We start from the raw sequence: 6239 nt of genomic DNA on the forward strand, positions 1-6239 counted from the left end.
TTTGTATAGTTTCATTCTGATTTATAGAAATATTCAACCAGGGATCTTTTTGTTGAATTTCGTATTTTAAAAATTTATTCTGAGACATTTTTATCTCTAGGAACATAATTTTCTTTTCTTATGCAAAACTTTAGGTGATGCTGTCATTATTAAAATAAAATTCAAGGGTCATTTTATTAATAGTTTTTTTAATTATTACTAAAAACTGCCCTATATCAAACTTCTAAAAGTTACATAGAAAGCAACTGGACAAATGGAGACATTTTTCCTTTTATTCTCTTTTTCTGGATATCTATTTCTATTTAACAAATTGCTGTAAAACTCAACAGTGTAAACAACATCCATTTTATTATATCTCATAATTTTTGCCTGTCAGGGATTTGAGTAGGACTTAGTCGGCAAGGACTCTGCTCCCTGTGGCTTCGACTGCAGTCCCTGGGCAGCATTCAGCTGGCTGATGGAGCCAGGAAAGCTGGGCTCAGCTGGGATACTCAGTGGAGCCATAGCACTGGCCTCCAGGGCATGGTGGTCACCGTGCTCAGGCTCTATACACCATGGATAGGGGTTCTAGAGAGAAGTTTCAGAGGCACAAGACTGGAAAATACACCTTTGCTTCTGTCGCACTCTTTGCCCAACTGGGGAAGAACATTCACTTCTAGACAGGAAAGCATGAGAGATCTGGGGCCAACCTATCCAATCACTTGTCTCATGTGAACCTCTATTTTAAAAGACTTTAAATTCATCCATTTGTGGAAGGCAATATGACGAAAACATTGGAGAGCTAACCCAATAATGGAAGTTATTAGAGGTTTTAATCAAGCAAAACAGTGAAAATATTAAAATTAAAACCAAAACTAGTATGATCATATTTACTGTAAGGAAATCTTGAAAGCATCATGATGATAAAAAATATTCTCAATTTTAAAATTGAGTGCAGTTTAAGAAACAGAAAACGAAGCATTGTGTGGCTATGTTAAATACCACGACTCTTGTGCAGGTTATAAGAAAATGACTTATAAGTCAAATGTTATCCTGGTGTGGTTCCTTGTGTAGAATTGGCAAATATTCCACTAACTTTAAAGCATGAAGTTGACTTTTAAAATCTGTTGCTGCAACAGACTCTCATTTCCATTCTTTCTAACAACCAGTTTAGAGCTACGTCTGAGACCGTTCTCGCCAGACGTGAGGCAGTACACAGCAGCACACCCATCTTTTAGGTGAATGTTAACGAAACAGCCATGGCCATTCCTTAGTATGTCTGTGGCTCCTTCCCATCTACAGTGACAGACAGGGCTTAGTCTGGCCATAAAGTGTAAAACCCCTGCTCTCTGGCTCCCAAGCCAAAGCTTGCTGCCCACTACTCCCAGTGCACTTTCCCGGCTCCCTTTGTGTTAACTCGCGCCATGGATCAACGCCTCGCCAAGAAGCCAAGCCTGGCTGCTTGAGAACCAGGGAGACACTGCTGCCAGCTGCAACTCAGTATAACAGCAGCTTCGCTGTGACTCAAGAACAATGCCCTGACAGATGGAAAAAATATGAAACGAGAAGAACTTTGGTTCCCGAACAACCACGTGGAGCAGAGAGATGCACCAATGCAGATCATTCTCCCTGAATGTCCCTGTGAGAAGTGGAGAAACTATTGACTTAAAATCACTAAAACAATGTCAGCTCTTTATTAAAGCAGTCAAGCCGTATTGTACCTAAGTCTTATTGTTCTAATAGCTTCACAATGAATCACCAATAAAACATCTGAACTAAGTTTTTAAAGATGACCGAAAATAGCATTCACTAAATGCACCACTTTACCTTGTAGGTGGCAGGTGATAGCAGAAGGAAGAAGAGAGGAGGGAGGAAGGCCCCCAACTCACTATTTTCATGCGTCAAGTGTGATAGTTGGTGGTCTCTTGTCTTCAGGAAATGGTCTGTAGATGAAAACCAAAACTAAAACTTTGCTTTGACCCCACCACTCTACAGATAAGATTCACCTTGTCTCTTCAGCTACTTGGTGATGTACACAAAACAGAAATCCAAGGAGAATCTGCTTAAGCATTTAAAAATCTATTTGATCCTATCAGCTTCGTGTCTTCACCCTCATTGTTTACATTCTTTCCTCTTTTTCCCACAAAGCTCAGGAATCTGTGCCATCTATGGCTAACTAGACTGATTTTGACCCAGGAAATAAGTAATATTTTGATCATTCCTGCAAACAACATCATAGCCCAGGGGTGACAGTCAAAAGGTCGTCTCTGAACAATGAGATAGCATGTGCCCCATTTCCTCTGTCTCTCTATTTTTTACTTTATTACCTTAATCATACACCACTTTCCCATTGTTTTCTTAGGCATTTCCAAACATCAGAGAAGCAAATACATAAATAGATCCTCAGAAATCCACTAGCAAATCTATGTTTAACCAGTAATTAGAGCTCAGAAGCCTTGCTGGGTAGGTCAGGAAGAGTCTGGACACCCTTATGGGCTCGAGACTTTATTCTTTGTGTTTCATTGTTAGAGTTGTACACCATTTCCTTGAATGCCAAATTTAGGCATGCTTCCTAATTAATGATTTTTTCAAGCCCTTCTCAGAAGCCATTGGATTTTGATTAGCCCACAAAGGAAGGTTTTCTCTCCTGGGCACATAGTTTTCTGTCTCCTTAGCAGTTAATTGAGCACAGAATAATGGTTTCCTGACAGGGAGGCTCATAGGCTGCACGGAGAGGTTGGTGCCTCTTTAGTCTGGGAACTTCAGTGACATTCTATAATGCTCGGTAAATTTAAGCTCAGAATTAGAGATCAAATTGATGTGTTTGGACATATCTCAAGCTGATGTTTCCTGAGCAGCTGGCTCCATGAAAAGATGTATAAGCTGGCTCAGGCCTCTGCTTTTCTTCTTGATGAATTTCTCCTTGCACTTCTCTTTCTGGAGCTCACTACATCACAGAAAGAAACAGAAATGGCTCCTTCTTCTAGAAATCAGATAATGTTTATTTTCACACAGCAAACTTGCTATGCAAAGCACAGTATCTGCAAAGTATGTATTTATCCCTGTCCTTATGTGATTATAGCTAAAACCATCATTCATTATTTGCCTACATTTCAAAGCACAGTGAATGGAGAAGCAATGGTCTTTTCTTTAAATTTTAGTAAATTATGTTGGCTCTTTCATCTAGTAGAAAATTTAGGAGGGCTGGGGATTTAGCTCAGCTGTTCGGTGGCCTGCCTTGCAAGCACAAGGACCCAAGTTCAATCCCCAGTATCAAAAAAAAAGAAAAGAAAGAAAGTTTAGGAGACTACGTAGCCCTGAGACTCACTGAAAAATTGGCATTAGACAGGTTGCATTTCTACAGAAAACATTAAGGATAGTTAAAATCAAGCAGATGGACATCAAGCATCTTATTTGACTTTTTGAGAATGATAGGGGAAAATAAAAATTGTTCTCTTAATTTCTTAATCATCTGAACATTTGTGTCCACTAAATCACACAGAATAGAGGCCCAGCTCTCTCTGACATGTACTTCAGACAAGCCAAGGAGCAGCACCTCTCTTCCTTAACCTGCGGAGCAACAGAAAAGATTTAGAAAGTCAGCTCACAAACCTCATTAAGGAGATTCCAACACTTGCAAAATGGGCACTGAGGTGGCTTACTGGAGGGCGGAGGGCAGGTGCAGATGGCATGCCCAGGACAGGCTCAGGAGGGGAGCCTCTGAGATGCTTGGGCACTGCCACCGAACTGAGGGAAAATGCAAGGCTCAGCTGAACACCTGTGTCAACAGCGTCCACACCCCGTCCTCCCCTGCCAAGGGTCCACTGTCCGGCATCCTCTCCTGCACTGGCAGAGGAATTTTATTTTACAGAGACTTGAATCAGTAAACCTCTCTCTTACTAAAAAAGAGTAAGATCTAATATCCCAAGAAAAATGAGAGTAACTAGTGAAAATATGAAATTCAAACAAAAAAAGTGAAAAGCCTAATAGAGAATATTTTAACATCTCTATCCTTAAGGAAATAACTTTTAAAAAATGTTTTTCCCCAAAACTGTGAAAATATTGCCAATAAAATTTTCAATCATGGTTTTAACAGTTTTGTTTATAGGTTGGTGTTTTCAACATATTACATAGTAAATCTATTATAAACAGTTTAACTTATACTTAAAATAATAAATACATAGAGTTCATTACTGCTTCAAATTCTTGACCTAAGAAAAAGTTGCCTGTATTTTCAATAACTTGTGCTAACTTGGAAGAGACTGATTTATGTCAGTGAAGGACAGTGTCTCCTGATTTCATTTTTATAGAAAGCAAAATCCACTGAACTCCCAGTTCTTTCCTTCAATGCATTGAAAATTCTCCTTTAATCTTCTTTTTCTTCTTTAATTATGAAGACACATGCAAATATAGTGTGTGTACATGACACATATGTGCACAAACCCAAGCTTCATCTAACAGGAAAAGCTTTCTGCTCTCTGTAACCTAGGAAAAGTAAATGTGTTTATTCTCTCCAAACTGAAGCATTGTGAAACAAGATTGAAAACCAACTGCTTTACCTTAAGTGACTGGATCGCTGCAGCATTTCTAGGAGCACCACCTCCTATCTACACTGAGGGACCCTGGGCAGGCTAACAAATTCCCACCTCACTCGTGTCTAGGTGCTTTTCTCACAGTTGGGCAGAGAACAGACTGAGGAACCAGAGTGGATTCCCCAGCAGCAGCTCTCAGCCCAGGAGCAATGGGAATTGCAGCGTAAGTCCCCAGCTTCCTTCTCCTCAGAAAGACAGATCTGAAGGAGGTCCAGTGTAGTCTCCCCAAGTTCTTCAAGGATCATGCAGCATGGATCACCCAACCACCACTCAGAAATATGCAACCTATGGTTGCCTTTCCAACCCTCACCTCACTATCCACTTGTCAGCGGGTCTTCTCTGAAGTCAGTTCTGAAATAAATGACTCACATTAACATTTTTCTCTGGGGCTGCTGTTATAGGAGCTCACTAGAGAAACTAGTACTTGATCCTTTCGAGGAAAGTATCTCTTCCTTTGAGGATTTTTAATTTGCACCTTACAGGGACTCATACATTTAAATTTTTAAGTGAATTTAAGAAGCAAGTTAGAAAAGGTTAACATATCTACAAATTCATTATGAAGTATAAATGATCATGGAAATAAGAAAAATTATTTTTAAAGGAGAGGTGGAAAGTATGTGCTCACATACCGGGCAAATTTCCTGGAGCTCTGACACCTAGGTTGCCCTCTCCCTTACTGACTTGGGCAGAGTTCTTGTACCCAGAAGCCAGCCTGGAGCCTGGGCGGAGAGGTGGGAGGGGCACCCTCCTGGGGAACAAGTAAAGATTCCAAGGCCCACGTGTGGTATTGAGCACCGTCAGACAGCACATGATATGAGTAAACTTTTACATGAAATGTTTAGAAAGAGAGTAACATTCTATGCATTACAAATATTACCGAATTGTGGAGGTGACCGGTATGACGTGGTTGGTGTCCTAGACACGTGTGTGTTTATCCAGCTGCGTCAGTTCCACACCCTGCTCCTCACAGTCGTCCATCTGAGAAATGGTCCATCCCCCTCTGTGTCATGGTGATAGTCTGCTGCACCCAGGTGTCTGCCGCTGTAAAACAAATCCAGACAAACCCTAGGCCATACCTTTCCCAGGTCCTCTGGCCACACAACACAGTCAGCAGATAATTCTTGTTAGTTATTCGAGTTTAGCAACCTTTAGTAACAAACATTCTCCTATTACACAATAATGCCTTGGGTGGCTCCAGGCCTGTGGTGGACATGGAGCACGTTAACAGAGGAGGTGGTGGTGATGACCCTTGAGGAGATCATCATGAAATGAGGACTCTCTAGTCATCCTCCTCCTCAGAGTTACTCTACAGAGAGTCTATCTGAAGGCTCTCGATAGGTACCAGGCATTGTCATCTTGGGTAGATGTATAGCTTTAAGTCTGGAGGAGACAAAACCAAAGAAACCATTAAGAATGTATGCGCCAAATTATGAGATCAGTGGGATTGCTATGGATACAGCCAACAATCGTTTCCACCAGGCAGATCTAGTAATAGCCTCCCACAAAGAAGATAAGGAGAAGGTCAGGGGACTTGAGAATCCAACATAGAAGTTGTAGCACTTAGGAACTTTTTACAAGGTCGATCTGGTATATCCTGGTAAAAGAAGTCTAGCACATTTGTCTTTGGTTCCATCTGTATGACCCCTTGGAGTTTGGCAGCCCCTAGGC

At 41.0% G+C, this 6239-nt stretch overlaps 1 long non-coding RNA gene across 1 annotated transcript; it reads right to left on the reverse strand.

Moving 5' to 3' along the window:
* Window positions 1-1812: 1812 nt before the first annotated feature.
* LOC104876768 lies at window positions 1813-5679 on the reverse strand. The gene is made up of 3 exons (XR_784410.1): window positions 5449-5679; window positions 4882-4922; window positions 1813-1922 (listed from the first exon to the last, which is right to left on the reverse strand). It is a non-coding gene; the product is annotated as an uncharacterized LOC104876768 (long non-coding RNA).
* Window positions 5680-6239: the final 560 nt, after the last annotated feature.

This window comes from Fukomys damarensis, unplaced genomic scaffold (assembly GCF_012274545.1).
Source record: "Fukomys damarensis isolate Sample0158 unplaced genomic scaffold, DMR_v1.0_HiC HiC_scaffold_14, whole genome shotgun sequence".
Taxonomy (NCBI): Eukaryota; Metazoa; Chordata; class Mammalia; order Rodentia; family Bathyergidae; genus Fukomys; species Fukomys damarensis.